The following is a 21,127-nucleotide window of genomic DNA, read 5'->3' as shown; positions in this document are numbered from 1 at the left end:
CTAATAGCACAGATCTTGATGTAAGATCCGACGGACCTATATAGCATCTACTACGACTTAGAGCAAGACTGATGAATATATAAGGATGATTTTTTTTTATCAAAGAAGGGCTTGCCCCTTCCGATTTTCATTACTGAAAACCACCACAATTCACAAGAAGTTCAGCACAACTCCAGCCTAACACGAAGGACTAAAAGCTATTCCCTCCGTCTCATAATGTAAGACGTTTTTTGACACTGACGCTTTTTGACACTAGTAACTGACGCTTTTTGACACTAGTAGAGTGTCAAAAAACGTCTTACATTATGAGACGGAGGGAGTACCAGATTTAAATCGTAACATCCCAAGAGGCCAACAAAGGCCAAACATCCGCGCTAGAACCCAACATTTCACAACCGACGACACAATCCACATCCTAAACCGATTATTACATCAAAATAAACCAGGAAACTGAAGGAAGCCCATCAGCAACTAGAAGAACAGCAACGCCAGGGTCGCCACAACAAGAGTTTTCTCCATTCCAGCCTTGCAACATTGATCTTCCACAGAAATATAAGGACGATTAAATGTCTTACATAATTAGAAAGATAATTAAAAAGCCACATGCGGCTATGCCTGAAATACACATGGGCAAAAGAAGAAGGAAGACAAGGATCTGGCTCACTGATCTCTACTTTCTTGATGCGTTGCTGCAGGTCGCGGGAACTAGTCTTTGCAGCGAGCGGCGATGAGCTCCTTCGTGTCCTCAAGACGCTGCTTGAGAACATCCACGGATTCCTCCACCAGCCTTTGGCGCTTGTTGCGGAGCATGTCATTCTCGTCGATAAGTTTCTTGACGATGACGCCGGTCCTCTTCAACAAGGCACTAGTCACCTCCTGCTGGTCTGCACTTCGGACGATCTTCTCCCTCAGCAGGTTGCGCTCGGCCCGGAGCCTCTCATTGCCCTCCCTTAGTTGTCGGATGACACCGGTAGCCTGTTCAAATGAGGCTTGCACGTTGTTCTGCAACCTCGCCAAGCCGGAGATCTGATCCATCTGGCTATGGACGATCGCATGCATGCGCCTGTAACAGTCGTCGCCTGCCCGCGAGAAATTTTCCCAGGCTGCCACGGCGCGGCAGGACATCTCTGCTGCATTCATGGCGCAGTGGGACATCTCTGCTGCTTCCGCAGCACGGCCGGACCAGTCTGCTGCATCAATGGCGCGGTGGGACCTCTATGCTGCTACTTCCGCGCGGCGGGACATGTCGGCTGCTCTCGCAGCGAGGCGGGATATCTCTCATGCTTCCGCTTCCATGCTCGCCTCTCCCTGGTGGCAATCTCTCGAACCAGAACTCACGCTAGCCATGGCAGACGCAAGGGAAGGATGTTGAATGACTTGTTTGTTTTTGTGGATGAGGAGTTGAGGAGGAATGTGCAGTCATCTTGGCATACTAGTATTTATAACCGAGTACTAATACACTCCTAAGTGGGAAACCGTTTAGGTTGTGATCGGTGTGAACAGGTTTGGAATTCAATATAGCGTGGTACTAATACGCTCCTAAGTGGGAAACCGTTTAGGTTGTGATCAGTTTGAACAGGTCTGCAATATAGTGTGGAGTAATTTGGAATGTGACGAGGCGCAAGCTCAAAATTTATAAATACCTGCGTGGCGAGCTCTAGGCTAGTCCTTTTTTCAGACGCATTAAACCTATCTCTCGGGACTTCTCGCACGCACCATCGTGCCACCCACAAAAACTTGTACTCTGAGTTTAGTAGTACGTTATACAGGAAGAGAAGAGGTGCACGCACGCACTCGTCCTCTCACACACGCGTCTGTTTTTTCTCGAAAAGGAGGATGATGACCCCCGGCCTCTGCATCTGGGAGTCACACACGTATCTGTAGCTACGAATTGTAGTGTTCTCAACCATCCGATTGGCTCTATCATGGATGTACCTAAATACTAAAACATGTCTAGATACATCTATATTTTGACAAATGGAAGGCATGTATTGTGGAACGGAGGGAGTGCTTGTCATCAAAATGGATAAAAAGGGACGTATCTAGAACTAAAATACGTCTACATACATCTCCTTTTATCCATTTTGATGACAAGTAGTACTTCTTACCCAAAGGAACTTTATATCCAACAGACACAAAATATCCGTTCGACTGTTGGAAATTACTGATTTGATGTCGAAGTAATTGCTGCATCGCCACCAAAACCCACCATTTCTTATGCTAAAGTAGACCAAGGTAATCCCTATATTAGCATATTACTAAGATAAACAGAAGGCATTGTCGAAACATTTAGGACGTGAGCTTGTCAATCTGAATGTGGAGGGACACAAGCTTAGCCCCGACCAGCAGCTTGGGTGGAACTGTCAAGAAGGTCAGCTCCTGCACGTCGATGTCGTCGGGATCCTTGTTGCTTGTCACCTCCATTTCCACCTCGACGGCGTCGGTCGTGCCTTTGGGCTCCCCCGGCGGGCCATTCACCCACAGCTTGGACCAGTAGTGCGGCAGTGGGGACGCCCCCGCTCTGATGCAGACGACCGACAAGGCGATAGGCGCGCCGATGTCGAGCACGCCGCCGACCAAGAAAAACGCGCGGCGGTCCTCCTCCGCGAATAGCAAGACCCGCGGCTCCAATAGTGGCACTTGCAGCTAGAGCACCTTGCCGTACTGGATCCTGTGCACGGGCATGGGATGCGCATTGCTGATGTGGTGGTAGAGCACCGGCGGCGGGCCTTCGTAGCCGCAGACGGGCATGGGGCATTTGCAGGGCATGAGCGGACACACGCTCTGGTGATCAGTGAGCTTGCGGTAAGTGACGTAGAGCCCACAGCCTTCGTGCGGGCACTCCACCCTCAGCAACGAAACGACGGCTTCCACCGCCATGTTCCGCACGTCGAAGCCACCGCCGCGCTCGCACTTCTGGCACTGCCACTGGTTCCCGGGGCGCTCGACGCGGCAGTCCACGCAGGCCAGGTGCCCTCCCTTGCACTGCAGAAATCAATCGAACAGCACATCAATCAAGAAACCTGCACCTTGCTCAATCAGCCGAATGGACGAGGTGTATTCGAACCTCATACACTGGAGGCATCAAGGGGCGGAGGCACAAGGGGCAGTGGAGCACGGTGAGGTCCATCGAGACCTTAGTGAGCTCCCTCGTCGGTTCCTGTTCCGTCTGCATGATCTCGCCCTCCTCGTGCACAACCATCTCTCGCTTGGGCCGGGGCATTACAAAGCTTTACCGTCACATATTTTATACTCTGCGCATAACTGTCCTCCTGCATACCAAGGAAGGCAGTAGTTTGAGTTTTCTGGACAAATTTGCCCCTGCGCATGAGTAAGCTGCATAAATATCGACAGTAAATGCGCATGCAATGGTTGGCTGGTCCTCCTTCCTTTTCGCTTGAGTTGGCTTCCCCAGGCGGTCAAGCCGCATCCGGCGCTGCACGCGTTTGCCTGTAGCCATTTTCTGCTTTGGAAACTGGCGCGATTAATGGGGGCAGAACTAAGACTAGCCACAATGGTGAGTAACATACACTAGTAACATACACATATCCCTAGACTATGTTACTACCTTCATAGTGGGTAGTAACATAAGTATGGTAACATGCAAAGCTTCATTTATTAGGTTATAGACTCATATTGCATTGGGACATGTGATGTTACAGTAACTAGCTAAGTTACTATAACTACCTCTCTCCTCATTAACTCACTGCCACATAAGCAAATTTGCTGAGTTGGACTCGATGTTACTGCTGAAGTTACTTCCACTGTGGCTAGTCTAATCGAGCGGGGGCACAGATGGAAACCAACGCGGACGCGTAGACTAATCTGAGAAAAACAAGAAAAAGTTATACGCAAAGTAAAAGGAATCGGAGGGAGTACTACTTCAAGGTGCATTAAATCAACACATGCAAGTATCAAAAGGAGAGTCACGGCATGCATGCATGCGTTGTAATTAATGCATCGGTAACCCTAAATTATTGAAATATATCGAGTGCAGTGCTTTGATGTGTCGCGTCAACTCGTACATCAACGAGAAGTTTGATTATCCTCTCCCTCGCGGACTTAACTGCACCTGCCTTTGGCTGTATGACAGGTTGGCCACACACCTGTCGGGCCCACCTGTCATACACGCAAAGACAGGAGCGTCCCTCCCTCGCCCATGAGCGTGGTGGCTGGCAAGACTAGGAGAAGCTTTCGCTACACGCTCTCCCTCCCGCACGCGGTGGACATGCAGCAGTTCAATCGGTGTCAGATGGCCAGAAGCGTACTGTAGTACTCCTCCAGTGCAGTAGTACACCATCATTGTTCGACTTCCCGAAGAGGCGAAGAGCCAAGCGCAGCCCGGACGCTCGCGTGGCAGTTTCATGTGTAGAGTAGTCTAGATAGCGTGTACCGTGCCTGTAAGCTTAAAATCGTTGGGGTCGGCTCCATGCTATGTGGCCGTCTCGAAGTTTTTTTTAAATTAAAATAGTCTTCTGGCCCTACCTGTCACCCTGGTGATTGTAGTTTGCACGCTCATCTGGTCAAGACAGGAATATATATATTTTAATTTGTTTTTTTTCGAAAAGGGGGGACTCCCCGGCCTCTGCATCAGAATGATGCATACGGCCACATATATTTTAATTTGTGGTGGGTAAATGTTAGAGGTTGCAGCAAATATATTGTACACTGCGGGTCTTTCAGCCAAGTTTAGAGGCAAGCATGTGGGGCCAGTGCTATGATGTGTCGCGTCAACTCGTAGAACGAGGAGAAGCTTGATTTTACTACACGCCTTCTCCCTCGCCCATGCGCGCTGTTGCTCGCAAATGAGGACAGGCTTTTGCTTAGTAGTACTTCTACAACAAGCTATCCGTCCCGCTCGCGGTGGACGGACATGCAGCAGTGGATTCGACACTGTAGAAGCAGTAGTAGTAACATCATTGTTCGTCTTCTCGAAGAGGCGAAGAGCCAAGCGCAAACCGAACGTTGCAGTTGCGAACATTGGAGCACGCATATAGCCAGGCTCTTGCATGAGACAAAATTGCTATGTGAGCCCACTATTGTATTAGTACGTACAACTACTTGCTAGTATAGCCCTGTAAACCAGAAAGGAGTATTTGCCCTTCTAGAGATTTCAACAAGTGACTAGACTACACCGAGACGGAGTACATATGGAGCAAAATGAGTGAATCTGCACCGTAAATAAATACGTACTAGTTCTATCGTTTTCCTCTCCGAGGTGCACAATATTGAGTATACTGACTAGTCTCTTTTTGACACGCATTTACGTTTTTTTGACACAGTACAGACGCAAGCGCTCATATACACGTGCATACACTCACCCCTATGAACGCACACACGCACGACACTAAGTATCATCTTGAAATTTACGAAGTCACCATAGGCACCTCGTCGTCGACGGGTCCATAGGTGCTAGAATGCCAAGGAGGAAGAGGGTAGCGGTTCCCGAGACGTTGAACGGTCAATGATGCATCCTCAATTACATGCAGAGGGAATTAATTGGAGAAGGAGACTAGAGCCAGCACGATGTGAATGCAATAGAGTTTGGACTCTCATATAATAAAGGCGCCCCACCACTCCAATCCATCTACTCCCAAGTATCTGCGCAACACTTCTCACTCCAATCCAAGACCAAGTGACCAGAAGCCACAAGCACCTTGGAGGCGATGGACGCGAGCGGCAGTCGGCTGTGCCAAATCATCCAAGGCGCCGGCCTGCGGCCCCGCACCGTGCAGCGTTTCCAGACGGTGCTGGCGACCGCAGGCATCGTAGCCCTCGCCGACGCCGGCTTCGCCTCTCGCATGGACGACATGATGGTCAACTCCATCCGCAAGTTCACCGTTGTCAAGAAGCGCGCGGACGACCTTGCCGTACTGCTCCAGCCCGCGCGCCCAGGCTCCTCATTGCCTGCCACCCTCATCGGCCTAGATGGTGACGAACTCTTTCAAGCCCTGGTGGCCCTGCAGGTGCCGGAGGTCGCGACGAAGAATGTGCACCTCGAGGCCGCGCTCGCCGCGCAGCGCCTCGCCATGCAAGAAACCGTCGACCTGCACATCCACGTCTACGAGGAAATCGTCTACATAGGCCACTACAAGGCAAGCGAGGACAGAAAGACGTTGGCCTTCTTCCAGCGGCTGGAATCTTTGGACGCCATTGTTCAGAAGCACGTCGACCTGGCCACGAAAGCCGCTGCTACTTAGGCGCCGTTCGGTGGGCCGGCGCCCTGAGTCGAGGAGGTGGACGTCGTCGATGGATGCATCTCTTCTTCTTGCCTCCTGTAACCAGCACTGCATCGCCTCGTGGCCTTAATGTTTTATTAGTATAGTACTCCCTCCGTTCCCAAATATAAGTCTTTCTAAAGATTCCAGCAAGTAAATAAATGCATGTCGACGAATTCTGGCTATATGTGCATATTTATATCTAGCTATTGTACTTGTTGGCTATAAACTTGACTATATGTGACATGGCAACATCATATAGCCAGCAGCTGGCTATATTATTAACCATGCTCTTAGAGAGTAGAAGAGAGAAACGAGGGAGGAGGGCTAGCTGTAGCACGGACGCTGTTGTCAGATGGGACTCGTGTTTATAGAATAGGAGTACTGAGCACTCGTGCCTCTTTTTTTTGAGGGAAAAATTAGTCGTATGTCTAGTACCACTAGTTGGGTGCGTGCGACCTATAGCTGTCATCACTTTAGGTCTACTTTTCGAACCGCGGCTACGCTTCACAGTACATATTTTTCACGCATTTATCCTCCTATATGTACTCCTAGGCTATTTCCACGTGCTCCCATTCGCCGACATGTGGGACATAGAGCATCTGGGTCGTAGTGCATGCACGACTCGGAGCATATGCCGGGGTACTTTACATTTCAGACCTCACGAATTACATGCAAACCCCCCGCAGAAGAATAAATAAATCAATGAATTACTACATGAAACCGGATTATTTTCGTGGAAACCGGAGCACGTTCATTAAATTTTGGACATAACACGTTTATAAAAAATGACCGGACCTAAACCAGTCTAAGGGCCTCTTTGATTTTTCCCGAAAAAAGGGCCTCTTTGATTCGCAGGATACTGAAAACACAGGAATGGGGAAAGTATGATGGCGATGAACCGAGACGAGGAGAACTCTAACTCAGTTAGAGGTTAGAGTTAGATTCTAACCCTGAACTAACTCTAAACCAAAGAGGTGTATGGATGGCAGGGTTAGATTGACAATAAATGCTCTATCTCAATCATTTGACTACTTTGGACCCTATTTTTAGTCAGACTAAAATAAGTCCCTTGGATCCAAGCACCCTCTTGGTGTGGCCGGCTCTTCTGTGGCCTCCTCCCGCTCACAATTGACATAAACGAACCATCTATACAATCAAGCATGCAAAACATGATAATTTTTACTTTGTCCATACAAATGAGATATCCCACTTAAACATACAAGTCGTCAATCAAGCTTCACAAAATAAAAAAACACTTCATGAAACAAAGAATGAGCTAACTCATCACGGAAGTTGTTCACGATAGGGAGGGAGCCCGGAGCCCCTCACGCACCGAGGGAGGAGCTCGCCATCGTCGCTCTGGAGGAAGGCTCTGTAGAGCCCAAGCCCCGGGAACCCCTCCGACGCCGGCCCTTGCGAGTTGAGGTCGACACCGGCATGGGTAGCAGGGCCGCTTGCCGCCGACTGGGAACTTAATCTTTGGGCCTCTATAAATAATGCAAGCCTGTAACTAAAATACCTAGAAAGGTGAACTGAATCTTTGGGCCTCTAGAAATAATGCAAGCCTGAAACTGAAATACCTAGAAAGGTGAACTGAATCTTTGGGCCTCTAGAAATAATGCAAGCCTGAAACTTAAATACCTAGAAAGGTGAACTGAATCTTTGGGCCTCTAGAAATAATGCAAGCCTGAAACTGAAATACCTAGAAAGGTGAACTGAATCTTTGGGCCTCTAGAAATAATGCAAGCCTGAAAATGAAATACCTAGAAAGGTGAACTGAATCTTTGGGCCTCTAGAAATAATGCAAGCCTGAAACTCAAATACCTAGAAAGGTGAACTGAATCTTTGGGCCTCTAGAAACAATGCAAGCCTGAAATTGAAATACCAAGAAAGGTGAACTGAATCTTTGGGCCTCTACAAATAATGCAAGCCTGAAATTGAAATACCTAGAAAGGTGACCTGAATCTTTGGGCCTCTAGAAAGATTTATTACCTCCTCAAGCAGCATCAAACAATTCCATGCGTGCACCACAAATCTATAGCAAGTTTGATCAGGATCTACTTTTCCAAATCAGAATTAGCGCTAGAGCAAGCAAGATCAATGATATGGCCGTGAGACAGAGAAGGAACGAACAAACTCACCCCTCTCGCGACCTCCCTGGTAGATGCGCCGCCGCCGCGCACGACAGAGGGAGAAAAACGACTGGTGAAGGGGGAGCGGGGCGACCTTCGAAGGTCGGAGGGAGAGGGCGGCCGGAGTAGGGCGGCGGAGGCCGGAAGGAGAGGGCGGCCGGAGGAGAGAGAGGGCGAGCGCGCTTGGGCGGGCGGCCCTATGGGGAACAGAGAGGAGTCGTGCGAGAGGGGGGGAGCGATCTGGTGCGGGCAGGTGAGATTTTTTTAGGGGAGCGATCTGGTGCGGGCAGGTGAGATTTTTTTAGTTCTCTTTTAGTGGGCCCAGGATAACTAACCCAATTAGAACCTCTCCACCGGGCTAGTTTTTTTAGCTGGGTTAGAGCAAACTAGCTCAAACTAACCCCTCTTGTTTCGATAATTTGAGGCTATTTCAACCCAAACTAGCTCTAACTCAGGGATCCAAACAAAGAGGAGTGTTACTGTACATGCTACAGTGTGGACCGTAGCACATTGTTTTTTATGGCCATATCACCACATTATTGTTTTCTACTGCTGGTTCACTGGGCTACCGTGGTTCGCACGGCTGGTTCACTGGGCTGCCGTGGTTCGCACTCCTCCGACCTGAGTAGTACTCCCTCCGTTCCTAAATATAAGTCTTCGTAGATATTTCACTGTGGACCACATACGGATGTATATAGATGCATTTTATGTGTAGATTCACTCATTTTTCTCCGTATGTGGTCCATAGTGAAATCTCTCCAAAGACTTATATTTAGGAACGGAGGGAGTAGTATAGTACTAGTATATACCGCATCATTCTTTGCTCCTTCTTACTACTCCGACATGTGGGAGAGCCAGCATCCGGGTCGACGTGTCATGCACCAGATTAGAGCGCGGAACGGAAGGGGGGCATCACCCCGGTCGGAGCGCCAGTAATTCATGACTATAGTGAGTGGTCATATCACAAGTCTTTCCAGCAGTAACGCGCCGTCAAATCGCACAGCCCCACTCGCTCACCCTCCTCGCCTCTCTGTCAAACCGCCTACCCGAAAACTGCCGCGCGTACTGCCCGGGAAAAGCCCCGCCCTCAACTTTTAACTACGCGAAAATAGTTCGAGCTTGTTCGTTCTATATAAATACAGTACTTACTGTATGTTTATTCACCCGTGGGGTTGTTCAATGAATGGAGGGGCGGGGAGCACAAGTGAACAATACTACCTCTGTCCGGGTTTATTGGTCCCCATTGTATTTCGTGCCAAATTTTGACCATAGATTAAACTAAGAAAATGTTCACGCATGTCACCAAACATTATATTTTTCAAAACTATGTTCAAATACGAATCCAATGAGATAATTTTTCTTGACATGCATTAACATTTTGTTAGTTAAATCTTTAGTCAAAATTTGGCACAAACTATAAAAGGGACCTATAAACCAGGACGGAGGTAGTACTGTAGTAGTAGTAAGTAGGAGTCGTAGAGTAGTCACCTTAAATAGAGAGTTTCTTTTCTTTAATGCCACGTACACAAATTGAAACGCTTGTTGTGGAGAGAAAAAAGATAATTACTCCACTATATATGGACGCAGGGGCCTGAGCGCTCGCTTTACTAGGGTTGCTCTCTTCATTCTCTCATCCTCTCCAGATATAAACAAGACAGCGGTAGCAACATTTTCTCTCTGCTCACCGCTGGTCATAGATCCGGCTGGATCCCTTCGGCCGGTGTGTGTAGAGGACTAAAAGTGCATCATTCACGCGGTCATCACCGCCGAGGGAGGAAACCCACAGCTGCCGGAGGGGCCCGATCCTCTGCCCATGCCGTTCTCTCTCACACAGCGCCGGCTCGGGAGGTCCTCCGACCCTTCTTCCTCCCTGCCGTATTGTCCGCATATCCGACCTGCCGCCGCCGACATCCTGGCGACCCTCAGGTATAAGTTCTTCGAAAGCGGCCTTGCTCTACTGCCCCAGCTCCCCACATGTCTGCATGTGCATCTTTTTCTACTCCCATCGGCTCTTCCAAAGCCACCTAAATTTTTAGGATTATTAGAGGTAAAGCTACTTCATGCATTTGAATCTAGGGCTTTGTTCAAACAACGAAGAAAGGGGGGAAAGTTGTAGCATGAATCTAGGACTTGATTCAAAGAGGAAATAATATGGTGAAAGTAGTAGAGACCGGATACCCAACCGGTCTCTTGGTTGAAAAGGGAAATAATGGGAAAACGCAGTACAAACTGGATAAGGAACAGATCTATTATTGGTTGAAAAAAGGATAGAAAGTGGCGGCTGGTGGACAAGTCAACAGAGTATGTCCAGGATTAGATTTGCTGCCATCACATAGTAAAAGGTCTCCAGGATTAGATTTGCTGCCCTCACATAGTAAAAGGTCTCAGGATTAGATTTGCTGCCCTCGCATAGTAAAAGGTCTCAGGATTAGATTTGCTGCCCTCACATAGTAAAAGGTCGCAGGATTAGATTTGCTGCCCTCACATAGTAAAAGGCCTCCAGGATTAGATTTGCTTCCCTCACCTAGTAAAAGGTCTCCAGGATTAGGTTTGCTGCCCTCACATAGCGTGAACAAGCTCGGCATCACCACTTTATGCCTCCTTGTAGGTACATTGTGCTGATGCGTCCACTGTCGCATGTCCTTATACCAACCTTTTGCTGTTTTTTTTGCGGGTAAACCAACCTTTTGTTGTAAGGGCGCATGTAAAATGAAGCGATCACACTGTTACCTTAGGGACATGTCTAACCAGTGTTATTGTTAATCTAATGTCTCCAGTGATAAGATGCAATTAAACTGTGTTACAAATGGCACTCATGCTGTTTTCCCCAGTATGATAAGTAAGTTGCTCCTTTACGCTGTTGAGTGTCCTGGTGTCCCCATGGTCCCATGCCCTTAAACCAACTCTTTAGCTGCTGTTGATTTACTGTGTCTGGTAAACAAGCAATGCCACCATTAAAGTAATCCCATATCTGAGGAATCTCATTGTTGATCGTAATGCTTCTGGTAACATGAAGCATTGCTGATGTTTTAAAATTTCTACTGTCCTTGCGTGATTGCCATGAACATAATTAAGATGCTTCTTTTCATTTTGTATATGTTTCGTATATTCTTATTGACCAGCAACTGTTTACTTTCTATCATTTTGTGCAGATAGGGATATCCATTTCACCTTGTTGCTATTGTGACCTTTTGGTGAACTGCACAAAACACTTTTTTTGGAATGAGTGTCTTGTGCAGTTCAACTAAAATGTCACGTGGGCGACATCTCTCAATTTTGGTGGAACTGCACAAAATGGTTAAACTAATGTGAAATCATGCTCTGTTGTCTCCTTGTTTGTGCTATGCAAACATGTTGTGCAAACAGGAATACTCTACTACAGATGTTGTGACGGTCAAGAGCAACATCTCTCAATTTTGGTGGAACTGCACAAAATGGTTGAACTAAAGTGAAATCATGCTCTCATGTCTCCTTGTTTGTGCTATGCAAACATGCTGTGCAAACAGGAATACTCTACTACAGATGTTGTGACGGTCAAGAGCATTCGCCAAGTTCTTCGATTGTATGACATGGCTAGCCAAGATGGATTTAATACCGATATTCACTTTATCAAAAGGCTCTAATGGGTTGGTTCTGAATCTTGCAAGCTGGGAATCAGTGAGATGTGTAGGCATCTTTGTTGTACTTATTATTTGAATCTTATTTGTTGGTTCTGAATCTTGCAAGCTGGGAATCAATGAGACGTGTAGGCATCTTTGTTGTACTTATTATTTGGATCTTATTTGTTGGTTCTGAATCTTGCAAGCTGGGAATCAATGAGATGTGTAGGCATCTTTGTTGTACTTATTATTTGGATCTTATTTGTTGGTTCTGAATCTTGCAAGCTGGGAAACACGGCATGATGATGCAGAGGACAGCAACCATAACAAACAATTCAAACTTGGTAGTATTATCTTTGTGAAAGTGCGACAAATGTGCTGATCGTGTGCGTCCTGAGAATAATAATTCTAATTGTTGTGCATGTTGATCCCGTGGCACTGATAGAATGAGCCAATGCATTGCTTGTTTTAAGTATAAATTTCTATTAAAGCTAATTAAATTTAAGTAAAGTGACCACTAACTCCTGTTATTACAGTAGCAATACAGACCCGCTCGTGAACCGACGTGTGGTCGGAGTAGGTTTCTTAATGGAGGCGTTTGAATGTGTCGGATTTCGGGTTCCGGTAGACCCTCTAGGTTCGAACTCTGGGGTGCACGCGGAGATCTAGCCTTCTACTGCCTGCTCCTCGCCGCCTCGCTAGGATCTAAGCAATCAAAGGAACAACACAAGAGACACAGAGTTTATACTGGTTCAGGCCACCATTGTGGTGTAATACCCTACTCCAGTGTGTGGTGTGGTGGATTGCATCTTGGGCTGATGATGAACAATACAAGGGAGAAAAGCCTCGCGAGGGTCTGTCCTTGGCTGGTGCGACGAACTGCTAGGGGGAGTTCAGTCGCTCTCTCTACTGGTTTCCTGGTGAGGATTCCCTTGTGCCTATCTTGTGGTGGCTAGTCCTTTTTATAGGCAAAGGCCCTGGGCCTCTTCCCAAATATTGAGCAGGAAGGGCGCCAACAACTGGCCATTTGAAGGGGAACATCTAGTACACTTATCCTGACTAAAGTTGGTCCTCGCCTGCCAAAGGCTCTGGTGGTGACGCCGGCTTGGGCTCCACGATGACCTCCATCCTGTCGTTCTGCTGGTCTTGGTCTTGTTGCACCAGAATGGATGCCTTTGCTTGATGCTCCCACCTGCGCTTGCTCCCTTTGCACCAAAGAGGAAAGAAGGACGCTACACGGGCCGGCACCCGCCTGGCGCCCTTGGTCGTCATGGGCACCTCGTGAGGTACCCCGCCTTGATCTCTCCGCCTCCTCGCGAGCCAGCCTGACGAGGCCGTGCCTGAGGAAGCCTCCTGTCATCCGCCCCGCGAGGCTTGGCCCCTCGCGAGGGTCTTGAGCTCGTGCTGATGAAGGTGGGCCATGCTGGGCTGCCCCTTGAGCCACGCCAAAGGCCGCAGGCAGGCAAGTCTGGGGACTCCCGTTCCCAGAACGCCGACAGTAGCCCCCAGGCCCAAGGCGCGCCCGGACTTGGCTGAGCAGAGAGGCGAAGGGGCAAGTGCAAAGCGCCGCGGGCCCTAACAGCCTGCGGCCTCGGGCTCCGCGTGGCGGTTGATTGGACATGGGTGGCCCTGCTTCCCCATGTCTCCTTATTTTGCGCCCAGCTAGGCGGGCCCGTGGTTGCACACAGTCTTTCCTCTTTTCGCCGCTCGACCGTCTCCTGCTCTTCCTTCCCTCGAGCTCCAGTATCTACTTCCAAACCAATCTCGAATCCCCCCTCTTCCCGTCGCCATGGCTCCAACGAAGAAGGGAAAAGGGAAGAAACCGGTGCCTCCGCCTCGCTCGCCGTCGCCGGTGGCCTACGCCATTGATCGATCGATCATACTCAACCGAGAAGGTTTGGGCAAGGTCAGCTCTGCTCTAGCCACCATCTTCAACGAGTGTGGGAGGACGACAGCATGGCCCGTATCCCGCTTCTCCATCGACAGGGTGGTCACCGAGGTCCGGTACTTTGCCGACGCCCTATGGGCGGGATTGGTTCCCCCCTTCTCCGATTTCTTCAACGCTGTGCTTTCCCATTACCAGATCCATATGATGCATTTGGGTCCTGAATCCATTACTCTTCTAGCCGTCTTCGCCTTTGTTTGTGAGGCGATGATGTGCATCCCTCCTTCGGTTGCCTTGCTGCGCCACTTCTTCTCTCTGCGCCTCGTCGATCCCACCCAATGCTCAGGGTGTGTGAGCTTCATTGCCACACCAGAAACAGTGGCTTCAGGGATTGATTTCAGCCTTCCTCCGTCCGTGCCCAAGTTCCGTGAGCGGTGGCTGTACGTGGATGTTGGGGTGCCCAGCCCCCTGCTCTCGGAGCCAAAGGCGCCCGCTGTCCCCAATTCAGGCTGGGGCCAGGAGACGCTCACGAGCCCCCGGCTCATCTTCGTCTGGCACCGCTTCGCGTTCTTGAGGGCGCTTGGTGTGACGGCGCCTAAGGTGGTGAAGGAGTTCCTGCTATGCCGCATTGCTCGTCTCCAGCGCCACTCCTGCCGGATGTGGTCCTTCAGCGGGCATGAAGATCGCATGAGGCTTCAGGAGGAGGACCCGACGCCCGAAGCACTGAGGAAGGTGCTCTTGGTCTTTACTGGGGACCCTTCCCCCGGCAGTGTCCGGCATGGGGGGCCTTTGTTGTACCTTTGCTCGAACAGGGGCGACTTCGTGAAGCAGATGCCCAGCTTTGACGAATGGGGGCTGCGCCCCGCCGGTCTCAGGGGTCCTCGCGAGAACCCAGTGATGGTGACTGCCCTCCCAGTTTCCCACGATGGTCCTTCCTCGAGTGGCAGAGCAGGGAGGCATGGGCCGCCGGAGGCTGAGGGGGCCCCCGCTGGAGTGACGACGCCAGGCGGCACTCCTGAGGGGGCAGCTCCTGAGGCCCGTACTACTGCGGCTGGAGGTGCTGAGCCGCTGCCCACAGTGCCTGTGGTTGAGGCCCCTGGGGCCCCAGCTTCCCTTCTTGGTGAGGCGACCAGCGGCATGCATCGGGACGATGCACCAGACGCTGGGAATCTTGACGCTTCTTCCTCGTCGCAGGCTGACCCCTGCGCTCAACTCCTGGGTCGCTTCTGTGTGGACTTCGAGGCTCTCCGGAGGAAAAGGGAGGCCTCGGGCGATGATTACCCTTACCGCTTGCTGAAGCGCCAGAAGTACTTTGCCATTGATGAGTAAGCCTTCCCCTTTCCCAGCTCCTGATCCTCTCATTGCTTTGGCTGATCCTTGCTCTGCAGGTCCCTTCCCGCCGAGCTTGCGGAGATGGCTGAGGAGCCATCCCCCCAGGCTCCGCCCTCTCCATCGCCTTCGAGTGCTCCGAGTTCCAGCAGAGCCCTCTCGGTGAGGCCGGTCGGAGAGGTGAGCCATCCTGTGGTGCATCGCGGCCCTGCGCGCCTCGTGACCTTCCTTCGCGAGCCTCCTCGGGGCATAGCCATCCTACCCTGGGCCTCGAGTCTGATCATGGATGACGATTGGCTGAGTCGGCCTTGCGCTCTTCACTTGGGGAGGGGCCGGCTCCTAAACGGGCTTCTAGCGAGGCGTGCCCGGCCATCACGAGGGTGCCAGCCCCCAGCCCCCTGCCTAGAGGGGGAGTGCTGATTCGTGGCCCCCGGCGCTTACTTGGGGCGGATGATAACGCTGAAGACGTGCTCGAGCGCGCCCGGAGGTGTCGAGTCCTTCGCCAAGGGTTTCTCCGGAGGGCGGCCGACGCGGTGCGCCAGCTTGGTGAAGAGCTTGACGATGAAGACGCGTGCCTTGAGGCTGAGGGCTTGCGCCTAGCTGAAGAGAGGCGCAAGATGGAGGCGGCCGACACCCTTGCACGCCACCAGCGTGACCTCGACAACGAGGAGGCCGAGGCGTTGCTGGCGGCCTCTCGGGAGGCCCGTTCCCGATCCGTCGAGGAGGCCCGAGAGGCTGACCGATGGCACGAGGCGTCGGAGGAGCGGGCACGGGAACTCATGGCCCGGTGCCACTCCCTGGAGCAGCAAGTGGAGCTGCAGGAGACGACCCTTGCATCAATGAAGGTGGCTTCAGTCGACCAGGCAGAGCTCCTGAGGCGTGAGGAGGCACTGATGCTGGAAGCTGCTGAGCGCGCACATGATCTTGAACGTCTGGAGACAAGAGAGCGCTTGGTGACACAGGAGGAGGATGACGTTGCTGCGCGCGTGGCCCGAGCCATAGCGGAGATTGATCGCGGGGTGGCGATGGCCCGCTTGGACCTTGAGCGCGAGTTTGAGGAGAGGCTGGGGTTGATCCAGGTCGAGGCTGAAGGCAGGACCGCCGCCCTGAGGGAGAAGCTGGAGGAAGCGGCGCGGCGGGTCGACGCTTCCCGGGCTGCCCTTGACGTAGCACAGGAGGAGCTGACTACCTCCCGTGCCGAGGCGCTTCTTCTCCGCCAACGGGTGGACGAGGCTGAGGCCGTTGCGCGGCAGAACGAGGACGAGATACTCCAGCGGCGGATTCTGGAGCACGAGCACGGCCCCATGCTCGCCGGGCTTCGGGAGAGAGCCAACACGGCCTTGGGTAACATCTGCGAGGTGGCTGTTGCCCAGCCCCACACAGTCAACTATGCTGGCAATCTTCAGTTCTTCACCAATGTGGTGACTCAGCTGGAGGTGCGCTCGGTCGGAGCCAACAGGCTGGTGGAGGAGAGGAGCCGCGCCCTGCTCGGGCGCGCCTTCTCTCGTGTCTTCAGCCACCTTCAGAACATGTTCCCCAACTTCGACTTTGACGCCGCCATCGCCCCAGTACCCCAGGCCGTCCGGGGCGACCTGGCGTGCTGGGTGGAAGACAATGTGGATGCCCTTGTGAGGGCCTTCGCTTCTGATAATGACAACGCGGTTGTGGCTGCTGATGAAGGTGATGTGGTGAACGGCCCTGGCGCCGCTGCCAGCGATGCGGAGGGCGATGGCGAGGCCAGCGACGCCAGCGACGATTCAGGAGGCGCCCCTGAGGATGCATTGTGGGATTTATCCGACTGACCGCATGTTGTCCCTGCTTCCTTACCCTGCGCAAACAGAGTTCGGGCCTTGCCCTGAAGGTTGTAAGAGCATTTTGGGAGGGGGTGCCCCTCATGTAAAAACCCATGTTCAGCATAACAGTATATGCAATATCACTCGTACGCCTCCGCCAAGCGGCTGATTTCGTGACGAGCTGGTTGGCTGGTTTACCTTTGACCCGCGTGGGCCTCAAGTCAACCTGCAAAGGGCTGTGGTGCCTCGAGCGTCTTCTGAACGAGCCCATAAAACCTGTAATGAAAACCTCCGGAGAGGGCGCAGCAGCGGCAGCCTGGGTTGCACGCAAGCTAGGCCTGGCCCGGCTTGCGATGGGCTCGTGAGGGGAGGCAGCTGAGGCGAAGTGGTAACCAAAACGCGAGAGATTGCTCGAACGAGACTAAACACCCCTTCCCCAAACACACGCAAATCCTTGAGCTCAAATTCAACTTAAATTCAATGGGGGAAAACGGCAACCAAGGGGGAAAAGCAACGAAAGCAGAAAAAAGGCCGCGCCCGGCACCTAGTTAGTCTTGGACGTCTTCTCACCAGCGCGGAGTTAAGTGTTGCCACTGGGCGTGGGAGGGAGCCCCAGGGCCTGAGGCCGGCACCCCTGAGACTCCGGGGCGTGTACAGCCCCACTCATTATTACATGAGAGTGTCATGAGGCGGCGAGCTTCACAGGCACTGGGCCTTCTTCATAGGTACCGGCCTTGCTTCATATCGCCAGACGAGGGCCCCGCCTTGTGCCACACTCTAGTGCCACCGACGACGACCGGAAACCAGGACGACGCCGATGGGGTAGAGTGGTCGCCAGCGGTTCCCCCGACGACCACAGGTCCTCTGCCGGGGGCAGGCTCTAGGGCACCTCCCCAGCAGAGGGCCTACCTCCTGAGGACGCCTTGCTCCGAATGCCGCGATGGTGATGTTGGATCTTGGCCCCTCTCCTGCAGCCCCCGACGCCCTCCTCCTGAGGAGTAGGAAGCTGCGGGAGTGGGGCAGCCGCCCGTTGTCGTGACCTGCACCTCCTGCGATCCATGGTTGGCGTATGCCTGCTCCTGAGGAATTAGTGGTACCTGATACTCGTTGTTTCCAGCGTAGCCAACGGGGCCTCCTCGGGGCTCCTGGAAGAGTTCGGCTTCTGGCATCTCGTCCCCCTAGCTTGGGCTGAGGAGCGAGCCTTGTTCGTCCTCATGTGTGCTCCCTTGGTCCATCATGTACTCTTCTGGGGTCGCCACCCCAAAGGCCGTGCCATAGCGCTCTGCGTGCCATGCAGTCCTGCTTGATGTGCCTGCCTGGGGGTGATAGCGCTGCGGCCCATCGGGGCCGCGGATTGTGGTGAGTCCTTCTTCGATGGCCGGGGGTAGAGGCAGCGCCGCTGCTAGCCCGGGGCTGACGGCCTAGCCGGCATTGGGGTGGTCTTGGAGTCCGCTCGGGGCCGCACGGGAGTGCATGGAGCCCCCGTGCGGTCCACCCTGTACTTGAGGTGGGAGTTGGGTGCAGAAGGGGGGAGCCCCCGAGGCAGCGAAGCCCAGGAGCTCTACCACCCGCTCTAGCAGCACGTCGCCACCGCCTTCCAGCAGCCTGCACTGCAGCAGCTCTTGGGCCACGGTGAGCGCGGCCCTCGAGTTTGCCTACTCCCGTCGGGTGTACGGTGTTGTCGCCATGGCGTGGTGGGAGGCCCTCGCCGCCGACCGTGCATGCCGCGTCGTGAGAGCTGTTGCTGCCTGTCTGCGCCGCTCGCGGCCTGCAGCACCCTGCGGACCGCGAGCTGCCCGGGGCGTGGGGTTGCCCGGAGCAAGCGGTTCTGCATGGGCGGGCCAGGCCGCCCAGGGATCGGGGTTGCCTGCCTGGTCGCCGGACATGACGATGACGATGCGACGGGACGCAAAACGGCAGAAGGTGGATTCCAGCGCACGCCTACCTGGCGCGCCAAATGTCGGATTTTGGGTTCTGGCAGACCCTCTAGGTTCGAACTCTGGGGTGCGCGCGGAGATCTAGCCTTCTACTGCCTCCTCCTCGCCGCCTCGCTAGGATCTAACCAATCAAAGGAACAACACAAGAGACACAGAGTTTATAATGGTTCAGGCCACCATTATGGTGTAATACCCTACTCCAGTGTGTGGTGTGGTGGATTGCCTCTTGGGCTGATGATGAACAATACAAGGGAGAACAGCCTCATGAGGGTCTGTCCTTGGCTGGTGCGACGAACTGCTGGGGGGAGTTCAGTTGCTCTCTCTACTGGTTTCCTGGTGAGGATTCCCTTGTGCCTATCTTGTGGTGGCTAGTCCTTTTTATAGGCAAAGGCCCTGGGCCTCTTCCCAAATATTGAGCGGGAAGGGCGCCAACAACTGGCCATTTTGAAGGGGAAGATCTAGTACACTTATCCTGACTAAAGTTGGTCCTCGCCTGCCAAAGGCTCTGGTGGTGACGTCGGCTTGGGCTCCACGATGACCTCCATCCTGCCGTTCTACTGGTCTTGGTCTTGTTGCACCAGAATGGATGCCTTTGCTTGATGCTCCCACCTGCGCTTGCTCCCTTTGCACCAAAGAGGAAAAAAGGACACTGCGTGGGCCGGCGCCCCGCCTGGCGCCCTTGGTCATCATGGCTTGCGTCATGGGCACCTCGTGAGGTACCCCGCCTTGATCTCTCCGCCTCCTCGCGAGCCATCCTGACGAGGCCGTGCCTGAGGAAGCCTCCTGTCATCCGCCCCGCGAGGCTTGGCCCCTCGCGAGGGTCTTGAGCTCATGCTGATGAAGGTGGGCCATGCTGGGCCGCCCCTTGAGCCACGCCGCAGGCCGTAGGTAGGCAAGTCTGGGGACCCCCGTTCCCAGAACACCGACAGAATACGCCGAGGGTGCATCTTCTGCCGGGCATGCAGTGGACGAGGAAGGGGTAGTAACTATTGTCGCCTGTACACACTCAGCTTAATGTTGAATCCAGTTCCCCAAGAGCTGGAAAATGAACTGCTGTCGCCGCCTACACACTCGTTCACTCGAAGAGACTCCAATGGCGATCCGAGGGGTGAGCCTGCTGGATATGGACTTCAGCAAGGAGTTAGTTCGCCATTCAGTCCTATGGCTGCACCAAGTTGAATGTGATGTACACCAACGATATGGACTCGGTGAAGCTCTGCCTCGCCTCAGTCCTATGGCTGCACCAGGTTCTAGAGCATTCGCCCGTTTCATCGGCAGCGCCGACTGCACCTTCACTACGGTGGAGAAAAGGAAGAACGCAACGATTCGGCCATCTGGTGCAACAAGCTTGTCGACATCCAGAAGCAATACAAGATTATCAGCAACGGGCAGGAGAAGGACTCCGTGGTTGACCTCGCTGAGACCATCATCGACCCCTGATACGCCAACATGAAAGAAGATGACCTGAACACGTGGGAGGTACCTCTGAATCTAGCGTACATAACCTACGCAGCCAAGGACGCATACGCATGCTACGACATGTATAGGCAGATCTTGGACATGACGGTGTGTCTGCTTCCCGTAACTGACGAGTACACGGACAGCCGTAGCGTCATGATCAAGCGTGCCAGGAAGGTCTAGATGTTGTACTTTATCTGTTTATAAGCACCTTTATCATCTGAGTGTTTCATGCATTAGCCTATGTGTCGTAATTATCTGTTTTGTCCGAAATATTTCTTTTAAGAACCCATTAACCTGATTGCTTTTTTAGTGGCTATTTGCTAATGTATGTAAACTAGTTCACTTGTCCGTAAAAAAAACTAGTTCACTCGGCTGCCGTGCTTTGAATCTCCTTCCTCCCAGTAGGTCTCTGAATTTTCTCCCACTTTCTTTTTCGATGTAAACTGAGTTTTCTCCCAGTACTTTCCCCTAGAACCAACTCAACTGTCCCACGTCTAGCCTAAAAAATAATAATACCCCACGTACTAGTAACTCATCAAATTAAAATGATATTTTATTTCATAAGTTGAAAGTTCTTACAAAATAATAATAATAATTGTTTATATATAGCTTGCCAAGTTAACTCCTAGTGATTGCGTATATAAAAAGCTTGCAAAGATTTTACTGACGTGCAATCATGTGTTTATGTTTTTATAACATTTCTCCGTCTAACCCAACATGATATTTTCACCCAGCCCAGCAAGTCCGCGGATTTCGAGAAAAATGCAAAT

The sequence above is a fragment of the Triticum aestivum genome, chromosome 7B (assembly GCF_018294505.1).
Source record: "Triticum aestivum cultivar Chinese Spring chromosome 7B, IWGSC CS RefSeq v2.1, whole genome shotgun sequence".
Taxonomy (NCBI): domain Eukaryota; kingdom Viridiplantae; phylum Streptophyta; class Magnoliopsida; order Poales; family Poaceae; genus Triticum; species Triticum aestivum.
This window is presented reverse-complemented; position numbering follows the sequence as displayed.